Source organism: Pseudopodoces humilis, chromosome 1, assembly GCF_049639895.1.
Source record: "Pseudopodoces humilis isolate 2021_Gansu_Grassland_sample_001 chromosome 1, ASM4963989v1, whole genome shotgun sequence".
Lineage (NCBI taxonomy): Eukaryota > Metazoa > Chordata > Aves > Passeriformes > Paridae > Pseudopodoces > Pseudopodoces humilis.
The window spans coordinates 105235839-105260531 of record NC_142200.1 but is presented as its reverse complement, the minus strand read 5'-3'; the positions used below and the strand labels follow the sequence as shown (position 1 = coordinate 105260531).

The 24693-nt window shown below is 45.9% G+C and overlaps 1 long non-coding RNA gene across 1 annotated transcript; it reads left to right on the top strand.

The window, feature by feature from the left end:
• The first annotated feature begins 1587 nt into the window (after positions 1-1587).
• On the top strand, positions 1588-24140 carry LOC148185182 (uncharacterized). Its single transcript, XR_015773895.1, has 3 exons — positions 1588-1685; positions 23356-23441; positions 23590-24140. It is a non-coding gene; the product is annotated as an uncharacterized LOC148185182 (long non-coding RNA).
• Positions 24141-24693: the final 553 nt, after the last annotated feature.

Here is a 24693-nt window from a genome sequence, read left to right as displayed (position 1 = left end):
CTGGATGATGAATTACTACCTCAGGGAGGAAACAGCCCGTGAAAAATGTCTTTGAAAACCAGTTGCTAGATAATCAGCGGGTGAAGCATGATGTAGCTAGAGTCACCTGCCTTTGGGCTGAGTACCAGAGCTGCTCTCCACTGCTCATCCTCACCCAGCAGGTGCACAGCTCCCCTTCCAATGAGCTGGGGGCATAGCTGGCACTGCTGCGGGATGTCCAGCTCCCGGCAGTGCTGCTGCTGCTCTCCATCACCTCCTCAGGAGCCCAGCTTCCTGCTCTTCATGCAGGGAAAAAGATCTCTTTGCCAGTGGAGGCAGCTGAGATACCCATAATGGATGAGGGGAAGAGAGCATCACAGCCTTGCTCTGTGCTGAGGTATGAGGTTTCTCGGCAGTGCTCGCCCTGGTTATCTTAACTAGCATGCATGGACAGGGCAAGCCAAATAACTTAAAGAATATCCATCTACATGTGCACTGTCAGCTGGCTGCTGTCTTGGCACAGCTGCTGAGGAAAGTTGTCCCATAACAGCTCTCACAGTGCAGGCATGAGCCTGGCAGATGGGAAGGCGCAGGAAGGAATAGTAAATCAGGAACCAGCACCCTTCCCATTTATTTTTAGCAGCAGTATCCAGTGGTGTTTATGGGAATTTCCTCCTCTTCCTCTGTGTTCCTGTTGACTTCCTTCTGGGTGATGTTACAGCTTCAGTCAGCATGACCTACAAGCAGACGCAAAGCAGTCAACAAGCCCTTGCCTGGCCGCAGGGGATGCTCCATGAAGATGCTCTCTCCAGGCAGGAGTAGAAAAGCAATCCCAATTTTATGATATGTTGGGCCCTGCTGGGAGTTTGTCACACTGATCCAGATTTTTAACTTCAGTACCATTTAGCAGCCAGCCTGTTTAACTAGCCCACCTAGCTCAGCAATGGGAAAGGGATGGCATTCACAAGCCTTGTACATCACCTTTCCTGGGCTCCACAAAGCCTTTAAGCTCAAGAGCTTGCAGGGAGCACACCAGGCAGCAGGATGATGTTCCTGCTTTCCCTACACTGGCAGGCAATAGCAAGCCTTGCCTTCTCCCTCTACCAGCCCTTTCTTCTTCCCCTCTCCCTTTCTGGCAGGGCTTAGAAAACCCATGTACACCCATTCCTGCCATTCCTGGCATAACAGGCCATTCAAATCCCTCCTCAACCCATGAGGGCAGCCGGGCTCCCAGTGTCGCACACAGATCTTTCAGAGTGTCACGGTGTCAGTCGTTTTACCATCTCACTGGTTTTACTGCTCAGGTAACACAGGCAGACCTTGCCTCCTGACGGGCTTTGCTCCAGGGGCTGCAGAGGGAATAGACAGACTTAGGGCACAGAGAAACCCAACCCCATCCCATCCTCGTGGGGCGAGGGTGTTCCCCTGCTGCTTCCTGGCTCAGTGCATCCATCCTTTCCTGGCACAGAGATCCCAGCACATTCCTGGAGTGGTAATAGTGAGTTAGTGCTGATTTCCATCAGCTGGGGCTTGATCCCCAACAGCTGCCAGTTGTGGGGCCAAGTTATATAGGGACCTGAAGGCCCTTTCACTGGTAAGGAGTTTGAGATGGTTTTGTTGCTGTGGATGTGTTTCTGGTGTGTTCCACATGCCATTGTACCAGGGACCTCAGAGGACATTTCGGCATCTAAGAGCAGGGATGGCAGGTAAGTCATGCTCCAGAGAGGAAAGAAAAGTAAGGTTTTAAACAAGGAATACTGTTTCCTATTTTTTTTTATTTCCTATAGATTAAACCTTAAAATTTTAGATGCTCATGTTCTTACTGTAAGTGCTTATTTGTGAAATGTTTGGGCTGTAAGCTGTTGTGTTAAAGCTCCTCTCACAACATGCTTTACCTTCTAAATATGCCTGTGTGTTGTTATCCCTGCAGTGGAAACCAAAAAAGAAGCAGATTGTGAAGTCTGGTGGTAAAATGAAACAGTGAGGGCTTAGGTTTTAAATGCCCCCTGCTGTGGGTTAGCTGGCACGTGGTTAGAAGGGTTTGTCTGGGCAGATATTGGGAGGGAAGGCAGGATGGTGTGGTGAGATGTTTTGTGGCTCACCTGGAAACCATTTCAGAAAGCTATAAAGGGTAAAAATTTTCTGCGTGCAAAAGGAGCTGAAAATAATTTTTCAGAAAAAGGCCTTGGGAGATGTATGGAACCCTAGGAATGCAGTTTGACTGAAGGAGCACTTGAAGAGGGTTTGGCAGCTCTCCTGAATTGAGGGGTGTGCAAGAGCTGTGTACCTGGATGCTTAATTCTGTGCAGCTGAACTCAGGAGGTCATCTCTTCACCTGAATCTGGCCCAGCTGATTCATGCAGCTGTGCTAACTCTTGGTTGCCTTCTGGCCTTTGGAGGCTTCGTTATTCCTTTCTTTTTTTCTTTCCTCACAATTCAACCAGTTAAAGAACAGTTTCCAGCACAGTAGTTTGAATGGTGAAGGGTGGGTGAAATTTTGGGGTGAAATTCTCTTACTGATTTGAGCCTTTGAACACAAGCAGTTGTGATGGTGTTGATGGCTGTTGATACCAAAGCTTTTGCTTGCTAAGCTTGTGCACAGCACAGCTCCTAGACTCTGGTTTAGGGTGATGATTTTAAGCTGCTTTTGGAACAGCAATAGCTGTTGCTGCCTGGGGTGTTGTGCAGAGGGGGGAAAAAAGAATCCCCCTTTCCCAGTCTTCATGAAAAGAAAAGGGAGCAGCAGTTTGTCTCTATTCAAAGATTGCAATGGCAAAGCTCGGTGCTGCGGCAGGCGATGTTTGTGTGCCTGCCCCCTGGGGAACAAGGGCACGTAAAGGTTGTTTCATACAGTTTAGAGATGCTGGCCAGGTTACTGGCCCTTCCCTTCAAGTGGTTTGGGATCACAGTGTGAAAAGTTGCTACTGATTTGAGGACAAGGATTTTGAGAGACCCTGTGCTGAGGTGAGTCACTTCCTGACTGAGGGTGATGAAATGAGCTGCCCTCAAATCTCTTCAGGGAGGCTCTGATCAAACATTGCCTCACCTGCTGTGCTCATGGGACTTCTGCTGCCTCTGCTCCCCAAACATGTGCAGGGCTCCAGGGTGCCTTGCATCTGTTCGTAGGACCAACAACTGCAAAACCAGCCCCTGCTCCTAAAGGTCTTGTCTGGACAAGAACCAGAGTCCTTCCACATCTGCCCTCTCACTGGCTCCTGGCATCCTGTTGCCTCTCTCATGAGCAAGCTACAGCCTTGTTTTTCAGAAAACACTGGTGTTTTGTAATTTTTTGGCAACGGAGACAAGTTCTTTGCAGCTATCTGAACTTTGCATTTGTTTAAGCAATTTATTGCCGAGTGGCTCAGAGGGGTCATTTGTTCAAAGCAGAATAGCTGTGGGGCTGGAGAATAAACATCAGCCTCCCCACTCTTGTCTCCACCAGGTATTGGCCAGCTGTGAGTGATGCAAGATGAGCTTAGCTTCACCCTGTTTAATGAGTCAATGAACCCTGTATCTCTCCTGACATATGGGGTGACTTCTGAAAAGAGAGCTGGTCTCCCTGGCCTGCCCATTCCCCAGGCAGCAGGAGCTGTGCCTCCATGCCCACCCTGCAGCAGCAGGGTAGAGAGTTTGGCCCTGGGGTGCCAGGGGAAGACAAGGTTTTGTGGTGGTGACCTGTCTCCAGAGGCTCTGTAACAGCTGAGTGTTTTTACCCTAAATAAAGGTGCTTTAGAGGTGATCACAAACAGCACTTGTAGGAGAGGCTCATGCCAGAGCCATGACCTGAGGACCTCCCTCCTTGTTTCCCAGCCAAGACTGATTCCCTCTGTGGCTCTCCTTGTCTCTAGCAGTCTTTAAAATCTGGAGGAAGTCTCTCTTATCCCATCCTTCAGGCCAGAAATAAAACCTCTGCCAATTATGTAGGCATGCTCAGTTCAGGGCTTTTTCTGAGACATAGGGTGAGAGACCAGATGAAGCATCTTTATCCACACAACAGAAATATCACTAACTAGCACATGGGGGTGTTCACTCTTTATAGATGTATAATGTTGCTGAGCACTCTCACTACTCCCTAAAGGTCAGGCAGCTTTAGGACTGGTGAGGTGTCCTGCTGTTTCACCCCAAAACCAGCACAATGGCATCTCTCAGGGCACAGAGTCAAGCCCCCTATTTGCTTCCAGTTTATAGCTAGCGGAGCCCTGATGATGATGATGATGACTCACTTAATTTAAGTGGGATCCACCTGAAGCTAGCAGGTTCTGCTGGGCAGCCATCCCCACAGCTTTGCTGGTGCAGTGCAGCTTGCTGCCTGGCAGGAGGCATTTGCCAGGCTGGCAGCCCCTGTGCCCCCCAGCCACACTGCAGAGCTTAAATGGGGAGTTATGCTCTGTGGCTGAAAAATGAAAGACTACCTGCCCTAACCATTGCCAGGCTGCTCAACTGATTTGCATGACAAGAGAATGTTTGGCTTCCCAAAATTATCTTCAGTGCATCTCAAAGGTTTCATTTCCTTGTGGTGGCTGCTTTCTTAGACGCCTACACTTCCACATGCATGCAAACACATCTCCTGCAACAGTGTGCACCCCAGCAGCCTGGGCTCCTGAGGCCTGGAGCCAGACCTCTGCTTTTGTTGGAGCAACCAAAATTTCTGCTTTGCTTTTCTGTGTCAGGTAACACTGCTCCCCTGGCCCACTCGAGGACCCAAAATCTGCAGTACACAGCAGGAGAGAAACAAACTCAAAGCCTGTAAAAACCTCCTGGCTGGCCAACACCCTTTGCTCACAGCTTCCTTGTGGGTTCATGAAGCAGTGACAGCATCTTTGCAGGCACTTTTGTGCCATCTGCAGTTTTATGGCCTATGTGTTTTTAGGTTTTCCACATGGTGCAACACAAAAGCAGGGGTAAAACTTCCTTAAGGAAGGGTCAAAACAGGGCAGAAGCTTCATATGCCCCTCTGTTCCCTGGAAGTGCCTGTAAGATGCCTGTAATGGGCAAAGAAGAATTTGGGAGATGCTACTGGCTCCTCTTGTGCTGACAGTGCTGGTGTGTGCACAGATCTCCCCATGCCACCAGTGGCAGGATCAGAGCCTCCATCATGACTTGGGGCTGTGGAAAGAGTCCAAACCAGTGGCTGGGTGGGAGCTTGGGCTGCACTGAGTCTTGCAGGGGCAAGAAGGAAGCGACGTGAGCACTCACCTCATTGAAAACCCCAAAAAAAGTCCCGCATTTTTTTTCTAGCAGGACTGAAACCCTAACATGCACAGCACAGCCCCAGCCTGGCACATTGCCCAGAACTGAACTGGCAGGGGAGCCCCTATCCCCAAAGCATCCCTCCATGCAGTGAGGGTCCTGCAAGGGAGTCCAGCCAGCTTTCCTGCTGTCTCCTTAGCATGTGCATGTACCTGCAGCACTCAGCTCCAGACCTTCAGCCTCCCACATGCCACAAACAGGAGCCCTTGGCTTTGCCAAAGAAAGGATGTTCTGCTCTTGCATGTGCTAAGCTGGGGTTTCTGTTCCAGCCTTGACAGGGCTGGTGACTCATGATCCTGCTTTGAAAACTGACTGGATTAGCAGCAACAGGCTAGTTGTTGCTCTCCCCTGTCCTTTGTGCCTCATTTACCAATTTATTGCCTGATCTGAGATTTTCTCTTTATTCCCACCAACCCCTTTGTTCCTGTCTTCCTGGTTTGTCTTTTCCTTAACAAATCTCATTTACTTGTTTCATTCTTGTTGACTCATGTTATGCTCTCAATCATTCCAGACAAAACCAAATTTGGGGGCTTCTAAAAACCTTTGTAGGAAAAGAGAAAGGGATCTGGAATGCACCTGTCCACCTCCAGCCTCACACAGGGGCACACACACCTGGCAGGGAGGGTGGGGAGTTGTATGGGAGGATGCACTGGCAGGGCTCTCAGCAAGGCTGCTTTGATCATGTGGGGCTTAGTAGCAACCATCACCAGGCTTGCTGTGCTGAGGAAAATTTGCTATTTTTGCTTCCACCTGCCCTCTTTGTCTCCTTCTCTGTGGCCGTGGTGGGGAAATGAACTGTAATTTCATCCTTCAATTTTTCTTGTGTGTAAGGATATGGCAAACCCAAGCTGTGATGCGATTTTGGGAAGAGGAATGAGGCATTTCTCAAGGGAGTATTGCAACCCCTCTTCATGAGCAGAGCTGCTCGTGTCCAGCCAGCACCATGGTGTGGTTTAGTACCTCTGCAGAGTGGGAAAGGATACCAAAGTGCTGCTTCAAAGAGGAGAAACTTGAGTGATGGTAAGAGAATAATAAAAGAAGTTAAGTGTCACTGTCAGACATGAAAAGATTCACACAGACACAGCTCGAGGCATGGTGAAAGAAGAAGAAACCTTTCTTTTTTCTTTCAGTACTTACAGGTTTCTGACCATGGCTAGGGGTTGGATGGTCAGGTTAACACCTTCCCAACTGCACTGGCTGTGAGAGACATCCATCAAAAGGCATATCTTTAATGGAATGCATAAACACCTATGTTTATAGTTACTTTCCTGGGAAAGTGGCTAGAAATAATGAAAACAATATAAAAAGATCTGATCCTCAGGGTGACAGTTAAGTGCAATGATTCATCTGGGGGGGTCTGGTTCCTGCAGAGACAGCAGCAAGAACCAGCCTATGCTGTCCCCTCTCTCCAGGACCAAAAGCTCCAGGTGCTGGGCCTTGCTCCCCATCAATGGCTGAGGCAGGGAGCATGGAGGTGGTTGCTCAGGTCATCATTAGCATCCCAGGGCTTGCCAGGGATGTGCTTCCTAACTCCTAGATAACCACACTTGATGTACCCTACAGTGAACACAAAACCAGTGCTCTTGCAGTAACTCTTGCTTGGGGGTTGTTGTCCTTAGTCTGGAGCACTGCTAGTGTTTGGCTGCAGCTGCTGAATGAGCTGTTGGCGAGATAAATGTGCCATTTGGTGACTGGCCAGAGCGTTATTTACCATTTATGTTGGGAAAGCTCAGCCCCACACAAGGTAGTGTATGATTAGCATAACCAAAAGTGCAGGGACAGCCAGACCCAAAAGGAAGAGCTGCTGGCTTTGCCTGTAGGAGGTTTCTTTCTGAGCACAGCTGGCAGAGCTTGGACAGCCTGTGCTTCCCAATAATCTGGATCAGAAGCAGTGAGATACTGGATTTGCAAACATGATGATATGGGGGAGCAAAGGCCCTTCTAAGCTAACTTAAACCTATGAGAGAAGCCAGATGCCTTGGCAAAGTTTAGCAAGATTGTGTTTCAGGAGTCTTTATTTCAAAAAATAAGTTAGGAGCTCACCAGAATTCCCGGTATTGTCACTGCTACTATGGTGATCCTCCAGAGTTACAGGCTGTGTGTAGCTCTGCAGCAGCAGAGCTCAGAGGAGCGTTTCACAGATGGGAAAGCTGAAGCAGGCAGGATTGCTGGTGCTCAAGGGCCACTAAACTCATCTCTCCCATGTCTCTCTACTCGGCTGGATGGGCTTCTCTGCTAGCTGCTGCTCTAGAGCCAAAGCAGCTGTTGCCTGTCATGGGAGCAAGAGAGAGTGGGGTTGGGTATTGATGCTTCTTAATTAACAGGATTGTCTGAATTTCTTTGCTGGCATCAAAATGTATTCCTCACATAGCTGTGCTCTCTGCATTGCAAAATGGACACTGCTGCTATTTTTATATGTGTTTTCCCAACTGTTTTTCATTTTTCTGTGCATCTGTTCCTTGCATGATCTTGCTGGGTAGCCAGGAGTGAAGATGAAGTAAGAAAAGAGAAAACACTGCAGTTTCTCATTTGGGCAGCCATCTGGAGGCTTTCTCAAAACATTGAGAACCCCCTGAAACTTTGATCTTTTTGCAGTGTTTATGCTGGGCACCCCCCAAAATGGCATCATCTTAAATCACAGCTCTCTTTGAAACATGACGGCCAAGCTGTGGTGGTTGGCAGAGACAGCAGGCACAGTAAACAGTATCATCCTTCCTCCAGAGCCCCTCTGCTTCATCCACTTTCTCCTCACTCTTTTCCACCAGCTGCTGCAGGGTGGGGTGGAGGCAGGCAGAATTGGATGTGATCCATTTAATATTTCGTTCTTGCTCAGAGTGACTCTCTGATGTGGCAATTTGCTCCTGGCAAAGGGAAAGCTGTGCAACGCAGGGCCTTTCTGTCCATGCACCACTTCCCCTGTCCCACACCCCTGCATCCTGTCCCAGCATGGTTGGAACTGGGCTTTTGCTGGGCACAAGGTGCAAAGCCCATAAGCTGCTGCTTGTGGAAAAAAAGCAGCCCCAGAAAGGCTGTGCTACCTCTTTCTGGACAGAATGGAAAAACACAGAGGTCTTCTACCTCCCTCTCTGTTATTTTTTCCTTGTGAGGGACTTAGACAACCAACAGTATATATGGTATTCCTTCAGTGTGATGGCATTTTGTGGCTGGCAGATCTTGATCCCTTAGATGTGTGAGTGAATTGAGCTGTTCCTCATTCTTTGCAAGCATTTACCAGACAAATGTTTTTGTCTCAGGCTGCCTTCAGGTACAGGGCATACTGAGGTGACCTCAGTAGCTGATGGAGAAACATTCCTACTGAACACAATTCCTGCTCAAAATCACATTCTTGTCTATTTTCTCTTCAGAAATTATTACCTTTAATAAATATAATGATTAAAACCAATCTCTAACAAGAATGATTAAATCATTGCCTTGGTCTCCTTGACTAAATTCAGCCTCCGTGTAGTCAGGAGTTGCCCCTTAGTAATTCCATCCTGGTGATGTGCTGGTGGGAAATCATTGCAGCAGAGGCTTTGGAATAGAATGGAGCCACTTGGCTCCTTTGGTATGGGGTGGCAGAGATGCTGCTGTGCAGATAAAACTGCATGGTGAGAAAGGCTGAAGAAGCTGGAGGTGGAGATGCAGGTTGTATGGCAGTAAATTCCAAAATCTGTTTGTACAGTGCAGGAAAGTTTTGTTTTTAGGCACCAGTGATGACAGCTGGAGAGAAAGTGTTGGACTCTTCTCTGCAATTCTGTTCCCCTCCAACATCTGGTGGAGAAGCTATTTCTTCATTCTCTGTTGCTATCCAGGCTTGGACTTCCAGCTTAGTTCAGAGCAAGTAGGAAACCCAGACAAAGTGCTGAGAGGTGCCTTAGCATAACCCCCATCTCAGGTAAACTCAGAGATGGACTTTTTCCCCCTGCTCTGCTTGCTGGGTTTTTTTTTTTTTTGCACTTTGTTTGTGCAGAGCACTGTTATGAAGCATTCTCAGGTTGCTTCCTTTCCTTGTCTCTTCAGAGCTGTGCACTAAGTCTGGCTTGTTCCCTTAAGATTAAAGGACAAAGGAACTTAAGTTCCTCAGCCACAGACCATGTACAGTGTCTGTCAAACTCAACTTTTCCCTTGCTGGTGTTTCTAATACTGGGTTTGGGCTGGTTCACAAGCCAAAGCTCAATCTAGGCTTTGGTCCCAGAGGAATTCAGCAGTTTAATTTCTCCCTGCCTTGGAGGGAGGGAATAAATTCCATGCTCTGAGAGCCTTCCTCAGTGGAGTTCCCCATATTTGGGGTGTTAAGGCAGGAGGGGATAGCATGTTTCTAGCTTCAAGGAAAGAGTTTGTTTGGAAAGCACAAACCATTGGCTGGTTCCACCAGACTCAGATGCATAACTCCAGCTGACCTTTCTGGAGACAGTGTTTGGCCAGTGGCCAGCATTTATGAAAAATCCCAGTCCTTTAAAACTGTCTCAGTTGTGGACATCTGTGTTCATCCTAGAAAATCCTTCAAGCCTTGCAGTCTAAGAGCAGTGAGTAACCTGTGGTCCCCATGGTCATGGGACTGCTTGAGGCTGGTAGGTTATGTGCTCCTCTCCATTCAGCATGGCAAGAGCTCAGCCCTGGGTGCTGCAGGGCTGGTGGGGCTGAATGGGCACAGCACAAAACTGCTGCTGAGGCTCTCTGTGTCCAAAAGAGCGCAGAAGGCTCGCTGTTTGGCTGAAATATTTTCAATTAACATCAGGCTGTCACGGGTTGTCCTATAAAGTTGTTGAACATGCCCTCCTTCATGTGGGCTGGGGGTGGTTTGAAAGTGTCCTTGAGCATGGCACGTCTATTGGTAGGAAAGCAACCCAACTGTGCAATGTTCAAAGCAGGAAGGAGAAAAGGGGAAACCCTGCTGCTTTGCAAGGAAGGCAGACTTTTGCTGGGCTTTATTTAATTGGAAATGATTAATATTCCCGTGTTGCTGTAGCTCCTCTGGGGCTCTTCCTCCCTGTCAGAATTTTCATTTAGCATGTTTTTAATGCACTCTTTGCATATCTGCTATCACATCTGAAAGTCACCTCTGCAATATATAACAGGCAGGTGGAGGAGGAAGGAGAGGAACGAGCACAGATGCCTTTTCAGCATGCACTGAGCGCTGTCTCTGGAGAAGACCTGCTGGCAGGTAGTGCTGGGAAGCTGGTAAGGCTGTGCCATAAGCCAGCAGGCAGGGAGTTGGGAGGATGGCAGGCATTTCGGCATGTAGCAGTTGACATCTGGTGCAGGGAATGAGTGGGAGGGGAGGAGGGGAAAAGGCAGCCTGATTTCTCAGAGTTAGCTGCCAGCTTCTTCACCCTCGCCACCTTGCCAGCTCCCGGAGTTCAAAGTCGTGAGGCAGCCCATCCTTTGCCTAAAACTGAGTTGTTACACCATAAAAACATCCTAATCTCCTCAGCAAGAAAGCAACACTAAATGCCTGGCTCTTTTTGGGGTGGGGGTAAGGGCATGTTTTCAAAGCACTGCTCTGAAAGCAGGAGGACCAGAAACACGGGGGTGATGAGTGAGAACTGATGCCCTCCCACAGTGGTCATGGGGACTGAGCTGCCACTGCTGGGATGCTGCCTGTCAGCTGTGGAGGCAGCAGAAATTTCAGGCAGTGTTGTTCCATCAGTGTCCAGATCCATCTTTGTATGGATATTTTGGGTTTGGATGGCCCCAACCCAAAACTCTGGCATGGTAAAACTCCTTTCATGTATAGAGGTACTCCAAGCAGGGATTGAGTGGGACAAACACTGCCTCACTTGGGTGTTATTAACACCAACACAAGTTCTGACCGGGTTGTGAGTTTGTTTTTATATTAAAATTTATCTTTGTTTTCAATGAAAGTTAAAGAGGATTGGGGCTTTCATGTGTTTAGGCCTGCCTACCCTATTGTGTTTTGTTTCTAAGCAGTAAACACTGCTTGATCAACTGTTCCTGACTGCTGCCACCTCCTCATCTTATGTTGCTAACACCTGTCAGCTCAGCCAAAATCTGTCAGCAGAAGTCCAAGTGCACTTCCTGACTTGCCAGCCCACCCAAAACATCCTAGCCATCCCAGCTGGCTTTCCTTGACTTTGACACAGTGCTCACCAGATCAGATAAATCTTTTCCTGTTGATGACAAGGTGCCTATGTCTGTATGGGTCATCTGTGCACACCTTAAAGCTATTAGGAAAAACCCATAAACCCATGTTGGCCACTGGGAGAAAAGGGTTTCTTGGAAATTTCAGGAACAGTCTAGCATTGCAGCACTCCCCATTTGGAAGAGACATGAATGGTCAAATTTGTGACCCTAGCACAGGGTTGTTAACAATGTCTGTCATCACCCTTTCCCACTCCCTGCCAGCAGAGACAAGTCAGAAGGGCTCTCAACCCTCAAATGGAATGTGTCCCACTTGCATGTAAAACTTTTTTGATGTTAAAACTGTTTCTGTGTGGGTCTTTTTGCCTCCTTCAATGTGTGCTGTATTTTAGCAGACGCATTTGCATGTTACAAACCACTTTTGCACAGGGAACCAAGCAGCACACAATAAAACAGGTCTGTTAAGCAGACCCTCATACCACCAGAGTCTAAGGCAGCTTTAGAGAGAGACCAAGAATATCTCAGTGATAAATCTCTTTTCAAAAGATTTGCAGTCACCTGTAAGAAAATCAGTGGCAGCCTTACATTTGTCATTGATTTCTGGGCTGAAATACGGAGAGCAAAGGCTTGGTTCAAGGGACCGTGATGATTACAGTTATTGGCTACATACTGAAAAACAAGCCTATTTGGTCAGTCATTAACCAGAAAGTAGAAAACAGAAGATGGTACATTCAAGAGGCAGTTTATGCTCACTGAGTTCAAACAAATGTCCTTATTTAATTTTGTGAAGTAATTTTCTAAGCAATTAGTTTCATCCTTACCCCTTGTAGTTGTGATATGCTGACAAATATTTTTCCACAGCCAAGGAAACTGCAAATGACTTTTCCATAAAAACTCAGCTGGTCTTCTGGGAATTTTGTTTTGAGAAGAGGTAACAGTTGAGTGAAATGGACTTCCCCAAACCCTTTTTCCAGTTTAGCTTGGTTGGACACGACTGCTGGAGATCAGAAGTTTGGTCACTGTGGTTTTAAGAATCCCTGCAGACATGAGCCTGTGGGATAATGAGTCAGTTTAACATGGCTGCTCCTATCAGAACTACCTACTGCTACTCTTGTCAGAACTTTAAGATGTAGGAAAATATTTGGGATTTTTCAACCTGAATGTAATTCTTGCACTGAATAAGGTCTTGGAGTACTGAAGCATTTGAGCATACTCATTGACCAGAGTATTATTAGTCAAAATTGTTGTGTTTAGAGTCAAGGCTCCAAGAAACACTTATTTCTAAGAAACCTGATTATGGAGCTTTTGAAAGTCAGAGTCCCTGTCCCAGTGAGGCCACTTGCAGTCCTCCTGGTTACAGTCTCTCGATCAGAGATATTCTTAGAAGTAGCCTTGTGTTTAGATGTCGTCTTGGATCAGGGCTCAGGTTGCAGGAGCTGTTATGGGGAAGATGGTTTCACTGAGAAACGTATATTGTATGAAAATCGTGGTTATGGCAAGCAAAATGGTGGTTCTTGCAGGCCAGGCACTGGTTTCACCTAAGGGATAGTGGCCTTGTCATAGGCAGTCTGTTGAATATTGATTTGATTTGGCCCGACCTATTTTAGCTGAGGCTTCCTGTTGAGCTCACACATCTGTCTTTTAAAGTAGATGTAAGCAACTTTCAATGGAGGAGAGCAGAAAAGAAAGGCTGGTTCCAGCACTAGCAGCATTTCTCTGTGCAAATTTTAATGTCCATGATTCTAGGAAACTATTAGTGCTTTAACTTTGCCTCACCTAGAGGCTGGCAAAGACAGGACCTGTGTGTGAGGGGTTTGCAGAATTCCTGTTTTTGGAGAAAAATTTACAAACAAGACACTCTCTATTTCTTAAGATTGTGCCAATGTGAAAAAAACAGTCTAAGACAAACATCTTGATCTCTTCCTGGCATCTGTGGTGGGGAGTTCAAGGAAATCAGTTTAAGAAACAAATCCAGCCCCATGTCAGCTAACCCTGCAGGGGTGGGCAACTGCTAGTAGCCAGCCAGGATGAATTTATTCCAATGGCATGATGAGAGGAGGTAGCATGGACAGAGCGAGGTTTGGGCTCCTTGCTGAGGACTCCCTCCTGCACATCTTGGCTATGGATGTGTCCCCTACCTCATTCCCCAGCCTTTCCCTCTGGCCACACTAACTGCGACCATCGAGTTACCCATGCCCACGTTCCCCCATGACTGGGGAACTGTAATTAGACAATGATGACTCTGTAAGGGTGATGAAGCTCTATTTTGGGGAAGCAGGTCAGATTTGAGTGTGAGTGCGTTGGTTCTCTGTGTGCGTCTGCCACAGCAGAGCCCGCGGATGGGCTGACATTTCAGTGCATCCTGTTTACACTGCAGCCCAGACAGCAGGAGAAGTATTTTTAAACAAAAATGCAGATTGCATTGTAATCACCCCATGTTAAGGAAACAAGCATTTTTGCCACAGTGCAAAACCAAACATTTGCTCAAGATTTAGGATTCCTTTCCCTTAAGCTATCTGCAAAACATAAACTCTGACTTTTTCTCTTTTCTTCCATTGATTTCCTCACTGCTGTCCTGTGATACATTAAATGGAGAAATGTTTGCCATAGGTAAAAGTTTCACATTTTTGCATTTCATAGCATGCCAGGAATTTGGTTGCTGAGCATTTTGTGTTTTGAAATGTCAGGCGTGTCTGTCTGAATCAACTGACTGCAGTTTGCACTGCGAGCAATGCCTGTATTTTGACAACATCTTTACACCGAAAGAGAGGGGGGGAAAAAAACCAACAGAAAAGCACAGGGCTAAAAATTACCCTGCTTGCTAAAAATACTGAGGACAGGAATAGAGAATTCACCATGCTGTTTTTCAGACTCACGTGTGCTTTGAGTTTATTACAGAATTAGAACTGCCAAACTATGCCAAAGGCTGCGGTTGAGTTTCTATTATAAGTCTGCTTTTTGGCTTCTCCCCCACACTGTGAAAGACTTCATATAAGGATGCAAAATCCACAGGTAGGAAGCCTTTAGGATGAAGGGGTAGATATAAGGGAGTTGCTTTGCTTTCCCCAGCAAGTTTTGTGGTGGGCTGTCTGGAGCAGCCTGGCTGTCGGGAGCACCACTCCCCACTGTGTGCTCTTCTGGTGGCCACTGGAATGGGGAGCAGCTGCTGTTGGCCACCTTGGCTTGGAAAAGAGCTTGTTGTCACTGCAGCAAAGGGCAGGTTTTACCTGTCCCACATTACCCCCCTCGCTGTGCAGAACCACGATGGCAGAAACACTTGTCTGAAAACTCGGCTTTGGCCTAGCAAACCTTTTTGTCTTACCTTTGTCCTCCTAATGCTGCTGAAGAGGATTGGGAGGCAGGTGGGACAAAAGAGCCTTTTGTAGGAGACATTTAATGAGGAGTAGAAGTTAAAGACAGTATTAGCATTTAACAAAAATCATATAGCAAAAAACCTCACCTAATCCATTGCTGCCTTCAGATGTGATAGGAATTTGAAAGAGTAAAATTTTCAGGATGGGTTCCAAGCAGGGGTCCCCTTGAGCTACTACATTGGGCTGATGCTGCCTCATCATGCATTCCTGCTTTCCCTTCTTTTTTTTATTGTTTCATGTGGTTTTATTCTTCAACATGCAGAATACATTATTTTGAAGAGCTCAATCTATAAACAGCAACAAGTAAGTTGGAGCCTTGACTCAGCAGGGAGCAGCTCTGCCGCTCTGAGTTATCAAGCTCCGTTTGCAGAGTGTGTGCTGGGAAGGGAAGGAGCAATACCTGAGGGGACTAACCCAGATAATTTGAACAGCACCGTCTCTTTTGCTTCTAGCAGCAAAGAAAGGCTGCTGCAGGTCATCACTGTAAAGAACCAAGCAGGCAGACAGGTGCCATCAGCTTTCCAAGTGCCAAAGCTGCACACAGAGGCCAGCTCGTCACCCACGCTGGCACTATTGTGTCTCTTGGTCAGGCCACATCTGCAATGCATGAGAGTCGAAACACCTTGCAGCTGGCAGTAATGAGGCTAACAAATAGACTGGTTGCTTGTGAAATTATAATTTGTCCCAAAACAGTCCTTATTAATAGCTCACGGATGGCAATGGCTATCTGGGGCCTCAGCTATGCAAACTGCTACAAGAATTTGCTCTGCTGCTGAGGGGGAGCAGTGACTGCTGCTGGCTTAGTCCTGGGTGAAATGGGTGTGAAAATGGAGAAATGTTTCATTGGGGAAATCTGTTTCCAGTCAAAACATCTATTTGTTATGAAATATGAATATTTCATAACGCGGTCACAAAATATGCAGGAAGGATACTGACCCCTTGAGTACAATATGGCTGACTTCATGAGACTTGACTCCCCTCACAAACTTGGTCTACTTGATTTCTTAGTGACATTTTTGAGCTAATTAAAACCTTCCTGCAGATAGCTTGCTTCCCAAGCAAGAAGGAAAAATAAAAAGGAGAGAAAATTCCTTGAAGCCTCCCCCAAAGGTCAAGACACAAGCTGTGACGAATGTGTCCATTTATCACCCTGGGTGTGAGGCTATCCAGAGCTGTGACATTTCCCTGGTAAAAGTCAATAGCAAGTCCTGAGTTTGTAGCACGGTGTGCAATTTGCTTGCTTTTCCTTTTTCCTGCTCCCATTTTCGTTTGAAGGATGTGATGGTCTGTAGCAACACCCATCTCTGTACCGGTGATACCAGCTGGTCTCAGGCATGAAAGGAGCTGCAGAACCATCCCAACAAGATCTGCTCTATCTGGAAGATGATGTGACTGAGGGACCAGCTCCTGGGAGAGGGCAGATCCAAGCCTGCAGGAGCCATTATCTACCCAAGCTGCATATTAGCAATAGTACAGAGCCCGGCCTGCTGTCTTTGTACTCGAGTCTCCTTTTCCTCCAGCAGAGAGATGCGAGTCTGGAGAGTCTGAGCCTGTGCCTGCTCACCTCCTGCTCACCCAGAACAGCTGTGTGCTGGGATGTGAGGGCTGGATGCACCTGCAGGGTACTTTGGCTTACTTGACCAGGTGCCTGGGCAGGAAGCCAAACCAGAAGCTGCCTCCATGTGCACATCAAAACTTGTCTGGCTCCATCTGAGGTGGCCCAGACCAATTCTAAGTCCATGTGACAGGGACTTAGTTGCCTTGCTGTTGGGGGAGCCAGACCTCCCTTGAAATAAAACCTTTGAACTGCTTATAGCGCAAGGGCACCAGCTGCTTTGGTCCACTGATCCATTCCTAGCATGCTGAAAGGGTTGCTAATTATAGCCCTGAGGCAGACCTTTCCCCCTGCCCTGCTGGGCTATGCTGGCCTCCCAGCGAGCTGCAGGGAAGGTTTACCCCTATCTGTTACCATCTAGTGCCAGGACTTCATCCCAGCACGCAGCTGGCTCTGGCTGCTCTCTGCCAGCAAGGGCCTGTTATCTTTAAAGTTTTAGTTGCCCAGTTTTAGTTTCAGAAGCAAAGGCTGAAGCTGCGGTGTCCTACACACCCAGCTTCTTCCTGGCTTGTGGCTTTTGGGGTGTCTTCAAAGAGTATCACAGGGGAGCGATGGCAGAAGGGCAGGCCATGTGTCCCCACCACCACTGGTGCAGGATAGGGAAGGGTGGGAAATTCAATGGCAAGTGAGTCATGGAAGCAAATCCAGAGCTGTTTCACTGCCCTCCCTCCTTCTCTGTACTCTTGGTGACTGTTTTGGGAGATGTTAAAAGATACAAGCTCTTCTATAGTTGAAGTCAAAGCTGTCTGCCAATAATAGACATGTTCTTTCCCTTTTCTTCACCCACGCAGGTTGATCTGTGTTTTTTATTAAAATTTATGGAAAGCACTTCAAACTTATAATGATTGAAAAAAAAAATAATTAAACTGTTCCTTATGTTGTTGTTATATTTGGGAGTTTATTTGGCTCAACTGTATTTTTGGCTTGGCTTAGAAATTTCATGCTTGCCTGGTCTGCTTTTGTTGGCCTTTCTGTGAATATATGCTTTGTAGATAGGGAGAAAAAATAAAATAATAACAAAATGTAGTTTTCCCTAAGGATTCTAAACCAGGTGGAAGAGCCTATGTTTTGTTCCTTGCAGTGAGACTGGGTTAGCTGCTGCAGCTGGCTGGCAAAAAAATATCTTTGTTTTCCCTTTCTTCTGTGGCTGCTGTCTGTGCCACAGGTGTAGAGAGCTGCTTTGGCACACACAGCACCCCTGGGAGATGTATTCAGAGGGGTGTGAGAGGTGCCTAGGGCAGGGAGGAGAGGAATGAGAGAATCTGGGGAGTGAGGATAGGCAGGTGAAGTGAAAGGGAAGGAGGTGTGGGTAGGAGGATAAAAAAATGGGGAAACTGTAGCTGCATACCATGCTTCTAAGGTGAGGCTAATGGAGGTGCCTAGTAGACAAAAAAAGGCAGAGATCTACATATTGACACACCTGCAGATGCACACAGACAAAAATGATTAAAAATATTAAGAAAAATATTAACAAAAATATTAAGAGTTCATAAATTATTTGAGCAAAATGTAACTCTGTGTGTGTACATCATCTAACAACAGTTGACTTCTGAATTTGGTACTCTTCACTGCTCATATTGGCACTGATTTATAAATCCAGCACAACAGATCCATTGTTCTCTAAATAGACTCTTATTTTGAGTCTGCGTAAGGTCTGCAAAAATCAGGAGGCAAAATGTAATGTACATTAAGTGAAGGGAATTGCATAGAAAGAGAGATAAATGGTGTCCTCCAGGGCATGTGCTGGAAGAAAATTGGCACGTGCAACTCTTTTTATCTCTGGACATTCTGAGGATGAGGTTTCTAATTGCAGTGAACAGTTTGTGAGGAAAGGACCTATTGGGACATTAGCTGGGCACTTTAGTGTTCTCTAGCAGCATACCTTGTTCACCTGAGCATCCCTCATACCCTTGAATTAGAGAAATTAAAATCATTGGAGGGGGGAGAAATAGCAAAAAAAGGAAAAAAGCAAGTACAAGCCAGGCTGAACACACTTTTTAGATATTCTCTGGTGTTTGCTGACAAAGAGTTACGTTAGCAACAGGTGAAACAAGGAGCCCCAACACTGGTGTGGGGCACAGAATTTGCAGAGGGCCCTACAGTAGAGGAAAAGGCATCCCTCATGGGATGGGCATGCTACACTGCAGCTGACATCCATCAAACAACTGCCAATTCAGTAGGATTTGAGTCCTTTTCATAGGATCTGGGGAAACTCCCAAGCCAGTAATAAATTACTCCTTAAAAATTCAAAGGTTTACTATTCATTGCATGTCTCACAGTAGGATGTTAGAACTGTGCCAGGGCCCTCAGCAAGCAGAAAAAAAGAGATGGCTTATACCTTATATCAAGGTCTTATCTGGGGGTAAAAATTTATTGGTATATGCAATGTCACCTGCAGAGAGCTATGAACCCCCCTGAGAAGTTTAATCCCAGTGAGTGCAGAGTAAATGCTCTAGGAAATGGAAAATTTTTCCATAAGTTTTCCTTAAGTACTGCTTTCTGGAGTACAGAAAATATGTCTTGGTGCATTCTTGGTTCTGGCTAAACAGTTTCACAGCAGTGCCTGAAGCAAGGGCTGGGGCTGGGGGCATGTCCCACATCAAGATCCCCTACAGAGAGGGAAGCCAGTATGGGAACAGAGGTTATCATCTGCAGGGGGATTTGCACTAAAAATTGCATTGCTTTTGCTTTGTCAGCTTGCTTTCTTTGCAAAGAAACGCTCAGATTGAGAACCTTCTGTTTGTGTTTTGTTTTGTTTCAAACATGAGTTCAACACCCACTTCTGCAGAGAGGGAACCCAGTGCTTGGCTGATGCCTTTATCTCTCTACCAGCTGAAGGCAGCAGTAATACATTGAAATTAGACTGGAAAACACAGGGTACTCCTGACCCAGTAGCTGTCTGTTTATCACAAGAAAATATATATGAGTTTCAAATAAATATGAAAGGCCCCAGTCTCTGTAACCCAGTACTTTAAGACTTTTAATGTTATTTTTAAAAATTGTTTTTAATGCCTGTCCAACTCAATCTCTCCCCCTGCTTTTGCTTTTTGGCCATGGGTCAGCATTTCCCTTCTGGCTTGAAAGACTGATGTCAAAAGCTGGGCTGCAGCCAGGTAATCAGGTCAGCAAGGCAAAATTCAATCAAGTGTTTTTTCAGCCAGTGTCACTGTGGCCCGGACGGACCCTGGAGCCACAGCTGCCTGGAAGCCCTTGTCCTCTGATAAGCTCAGAGCTGATCTGCACACTGTTTTCTGCACATGTTTAACTCTTTACATCTTGCTCTGTTCATTTTGGGGATGGGCTTGCCTTGCTCTCCTTGTGCCCACACCAGAGGCTGGCTACCAGTGTGGTGTCTCTGTTTTTGTGCCACCCCACCATGCTGTGAGTGCCTGCCAACAAGTATAAGGATGGGGTACTCAGTGGTGTTTTCTGGGTAGTTCCTGGCTCTCAGGTGCTGTCTTACGGGCTATCCTGCCATCCTGGCAGACCTTGTGAACTGATGGGGTTGGTACCATGAGGTGACGTGGCTTAATGAGGCTTTGCAAGAAGGGCTGCTCCTTTTTCTTTGTTTTAAACCTGCCACCTTCACTTAACATCCAGAAGGGGCTGCAAGGGTCCTGTGGCTCAACAGGTTTCAAAGCAATGCTTTCTTCTACTGTCAGTGACCAAGTTTTGCTCTCCAGACTGGCCCTGTGGGGAAAATTAGCTTCTCTTGATAGTGTCTAATCCAGAGCCAAAGCTGAAAGATGAGACAAGTCAATTTTCCGCTGGGTGTGTCTTAATATTTCATTGCCAGCACTGCACAAGCAGCACTTCCACTCCATTATAAAATGGCATAAGAAGGATGCAGAATCCCAGAAATGGGCATCGTTAATTTACATCTTACAAGTGTTGCTTGTCAAATACAACTGTAATTGCTTGCTTTCCATTTCTAAAATGTGCTAGCAATAAACTGGAAAAAAATAATGGGATAAACATGTTTGGCAAGCTCTTTCCAGGGTTTTATATCTGTCCACTGCTGGATTCAATTGTGGACAATTTTAATTTTTCATGCAATGTCTTGCTTCTTAAAAATGTTTCCTTTCAAATCAAAACTCTCAAAATAATTTGTGAAAGTTCTCAAGTTGTTTTAAGTTTTCTTCCAAAATTTTTCCTGTAGTGTGAAATTGGGGTTTTGTGCTATGTGGAAAATGTTGTTCTTCTTGAAATAAAACTTCTCCAGCATTTCTGTGTAAATGGAGACACACTGAGCCAGAGCAAAATGGAATTAATTTTTCTTAACATCCTTCTCCTCAGATGCATTGGAATAAAATTAACAGTCCATACCCAACTGCCCTGCTCTTTGCAGCTTGAGCACTGTCCGGGTACATACTTCCCCAAATTTATTCCTATGGCACCCAATGGTGACAATGGAAAACCAGGAGCTCACAATTGTAGGACAGTTCCTCTAGGGTTTGAGGATTTTTCACTCACCAAAAATCCCCAGTGGCTGCTGGGATTTTCAAAAGTATTATGACTTCTTTTAGTGAAGTAGGTGATACCACTGGAATTGTGCACTGGGCCATGTGGCTGCTTATCCCAATTCCCTGAGTGTGGTTTGGAGGACATCAGAAGCATTGTCAAGGTCTGCTTATCATTCTGTTTTCCTTTCTTGGGCAGTCTTTGAGTTAAGTTCCTTTCCTAAAAATGATGTTTCAAGTGAATGAAGCAGTTGTTGCTCATCCTAACTGATTTTAGCTGAAGTTAACAGTGCTAATTATCTCTTATACCTCCTTCCTATTTTTATCCACTGCTGCTGGAAACAGAGGAGAAGCCATTGGATGAAAATCCTGCAACATGGTGGATTTCTCTGCTAAAACCCTTCCCATGCAGCCAGGGGATTAATACTTCATGTTGTTATTAACTGTAAATCTCAGTCCCCAGGCTGGCTCCACCTCAGTACATGATTGAATGTTCCCTCTTCCCGCTCAGTAATTTCTGTCTAATGCCACCCCACCCGTCGCTGATCCTGTTTTATAACGGCGCTGTCAGTCACGGCGGATCCGGCCAGCGAGCTGCACCATGGGGAAGGCAGCGAGGCTGTCTGCTCTGCACCCACAGGGACTGTGCCAGGGTGGCTCTCCAGCTCTGGGCACACAGATCACCTGTTCTTATCACTTACTTTGGTAGCCCTTCCATGCTTGGCCACCACCAGGCGTGCCCCACAAGGCTGCACTGCTATGAAAACCTGGGATTCAAGCTGAACACATTCCTTCTTTACCTTTTTCCTATCACTGGCAGGTTATATTTTTAAAGGTCACACAGGCACAGAGTGAAATATGAGCATCCTGCCTGTTGTAGCTCTGGGCTGCTGCGGCAGACATGTAATTTCTCCCTGAGGAAGGGGGAGGGCTGCAAATTTCCCTTGTAGAAGTGGAACTGCCTGGGAGAGAAAAGGTAGGAAAGAAGAGAAGAAAAATAACATAGCAGCATTGCAATATATAGCAGTCCTGCAGAGACAGTCAGTTCTTGTTCAGCCTTCATTTGCTGATTGATATCACCAGTGCTTCCCTGATGGGATATTCCAGATTCCTACAGCTCTTTCTGTTTATATGCCATGTGTTTCTTCACAATTTTTCTTTGCAGATGCGGACACAGAGGCAGTAAAAGGTGAAATGCCTCTGCTTAGGTCATGGAGCAGATGCGGGAATTGGGAACAGGTGTTTTCCCTGATACTTTCTCCTTTTAAGCAAGACAAAGCAATGAATTACAGCTTTGTTAGATTCTTCTTGCTTCCATTCTGCAGCTTTCTGAGACATTGAAAGAAAGGGTAAGAATATGGACAGTCTCACAGGAAAAAAAAAGGACTATTACATGCATTAGGAAAATACAGCCTTGGGCCAATTCTTGCAGGGCCTACTGGTCCCTCCTGACCCTCATGCCAGGTAGGACACAGTATGCCATGTGGGGCTCTGGGCATGGGACACATCCAGCATACACCAAAATATTCTAATGAACAGATCTGGAGGAAAAAAACTGAGTTTTCAGCCTCAGAACAGCAGCAGTTTGCCATGTCACAGGCTCAGTACTTTCTTAGCCTCCAGTAATTTAGAAAGAGTGTTTAAAGGAGTAAAACATTTGGGGAGAAGGATCACTCCATCAGCTCAAACAGGATAGTCCATAAACCATGGGCTGTTCTGAAACTCGTAAGTGTTCTTTCACAATAATAGGAATAAAATGTTTATCATTAAAATTAAGCATATTTAATAGAAGTGGCAAAACTTACTCACAGAGCTGAGCCCTTGGTGTAATTCTTCCCTGAGGCTGCCCCTCAGTTTTGTTTCTTTTGGTGAGTGTGATTTTTTTTGGTGGTGTTTTCTTTTTAATTCAAAACTGACACACAGCAAAACTATGATGAAAGGAAGGATGACATGGAGAAACCCTGTTATGAAACTGACCTTTCTTGGCAGAGATTTGGAGTGACAGAGGCTGCAAGAACTGACCCCATGACTTTGACCAGATAACCACAATGGCTTGAAATTAGACTTTGTGCACCAATCAGGGGAGTAAACTTCAGTGCAGCAAAGCCGGCAGGTACTTTTCAGTTCTGATGTCAAAGCAGCATTCAGGCATCTCATTAAGCACTGGAACATTTTTTGTGTAGCTTCTGTCAGATGTAAGGGAATTTTTAAAATCTAGTTCACGAATACATGTGGAAGTACTCAGGACCTTAAAAAAAATAAAAAATTAAGTTGCTTTCTTGTTCTGTATATCTTGTGACTACAAAAATGTGCATGGGAGAGCAGGGAGAGAGTTGAAATAAGCACCCAGGGCTGTGAGGTTGGTCCCACAGTATCTGTTACATAGTGTTGACATCAGTGACCAAATTACTTTACCCTTTCTTGTCTGGCTGCTGTGGTAGTACAAAACGACCAATATCTGCCTTGAGAGGTCCCTTGATGTGGCTTTGTAATAAAAAGGGCTGTAAGGACATCAGCAGTGTAGAGGTTTCCACCTTTTGGCAAATTTCTGAGTCTGGTTCTCTTGGAGTTGCAGGAGGGAGAAATGCATGGTTGGAAATCTTGACCTACGCAAATTTCTGGGCTGCCTTTCATCCCCTTGTGCTGCACCCTGAGGTTAAGGTCTGTGATTCCACAGTTTGTTGATCATATTCTCTTTAAAACAGTGTAAGCTGTAAAGAGTTTAAAAAAGAAGGGAATCTGCTGAGTCGGGCAATGCCTGCAAAGATTTATTTCCTTTTGTCCCTATGTTAAATGTTTTTCCTTTCAGCCATTTTCACTGGAATACCAGTGCCAAACAAAAAGAATAGGAGCACTGCAGGGGAATAACTGGCAGTAGTTTGAGTCTTCCTTTACCTTGCACGTGCTGAGCTTAAGAAGTGGTGACTTTCCATCATGGACCTCCTGGCTCTTTCAGATGGGTTCAGAAACTCATGTAAAGCTGAAAGAAGAATGCATGTCTGGAAGATATAAAACAAGCTGTGGAAAAATGGGAGTGAGGTGGAAGATACCCAGCTCTCTATATTTAGAAGTCAGAGTACGTGTGCTCCCCCAGCAGCTGTGAGAAATAATATTATATGGAAAAAAACCTGGCCTAATGGGTTCCAGCCTGCCTGTGGTGGCACTGTGCTTTTGAACAGCTATGGTATGAATTACAGCAGCTCCAAAATTTCATCTATAACCCAGAAACCAGCTGGAAATGAGCAGGATCTACTGTAATTGTATAGCCATACATTACCAAACACTAGTTACAGAGGAATGGTTATGGGGTGGGGGGTAAAGGAATTAAAAAATCCCACTGAGCAGATCACCGATGGCAAAAAGGCACCAAATTTTATAACTCTCTGTAAATAAGACTCTTTTATAACATGAAGAATTGTATTTGACTAGGATCCTTGGGGTTGAAGCAGCCTCAGGAGTCCTTGGGCATGCATAAGGATATGGGTGTCTGCCGGATTTAGGCATCAGACCACCATGTGTCATTAGAAAAGCACATAGGTCTTTAAATATAGTGGAGCACAATGTTGTGTGGCTTAAAATTAAAAGGTATGTTTTTATCTAGGAAGGGGTAAGCCCTGGGGAAATGAACTATGTGATAAGGGAGGAATTTAGGACAGTCAGTGCTGGGAAGAGACCTGGAGAGGAGCATTTCCTACCTGCCGAAATGAAACTTTACACGCTGCCATCTGCCCAGGCAGACCCATATTTCAAGCAAGTGTTAGAGTACAGATCTCCCTTTTAACTTCAATTTCTTTCATCAGAAACACAAGGCTCTAACAAAATATACTTTGAAGAAAAAGATCTCTGGCATGGAAGAACCGAAGCAAAATTACTTCAATCTTTTATGCTTTCTGTATCTAAAAATATAGATGAC